This window comes from Octopus bimaculoides, chromosome 12 (assembly GCF_001194135.2).
Source record: "Octopus bimaculoides isolate UCB-OBI-ISO-001 chromosome 12, ASM119413v2, whole genome shotgun sequence".
NCBI lineage: Eukaryota > Metazoa > Mollusca > Cephalopoda > Octopoda > Octopodidae > Octopus > Octopus bimaculoides.
Genome location: NC_068992.1, coordinates 66,131,565 through 66,132,440, shown reverse-complemented (window position 1 = coordinate 66,132,440; position 876 = coordinate 66,131,565).

Below are 876 nucleotides of genomic sequence, written 5' to 3'. Positions count from 1 at the left end.
TGTGTGTGTGTGTGTGTGTGTGTGTGTTTGTCCCACCACCATCGATTGACAACCGATGTTGGTGCATTTACGTCTCCGTAATTAAGCGGTTCGGCAAAAGAGACCGATAGTATAAGTACTAGGCTTACAAAGAATAAGTCCTGTGGTCGATCTGTTCGACTAAAGGCGGTGCTGCAACCTGGCCGCAGTCAAATGGCTGAAACAAGAAAAAGAGTAAAAGAATACATGCCAACAGACACACACACACACACACACACACACACACACATGCATGTGTGTCTGAACATGCACACATATATAATATATATCTGTTACTGATGCGATTTGAGATATGTGTGTGTATATCTATCTATCTATCTATCTATCTATCTATCTATCCAGGGAAGAACGAAAAATTCCTGTTTCTTTAATTCACTTGGGAATATATAAAGTCATAGCACCGACTACCTGATAAAGAAGATACGACGAAGTATCAGAAACGCACGCATGTCTGGGTCTAGGTTTGATATTTATTTTAATATTAATTTCCTGTTGGATTCTAAGTTCGCGTCTTTACAAGTATATTAGATTACATTTATTATAGCTCTGATTTCATGCATCGGTCACACTGTTTCTAATAATAATAATAATAATAATAATAATAATAATAATAATAAAAGTAATAACAACAACAACACACATGCAAATTTGCAGAATATTATTCTTATATTTATCCAATGAAATCGTTTGAAAATCTTTAACGCATTTGTGAGTTTTCGAGATGATTTAAATGATATATTTTTCAACAAAAATTTAATCATTCCATTCATGTGTAACGACATATTTATTTCCCCCTGACTTATTTTTTATTTACTCGGCGTATATTAATTAATTTTC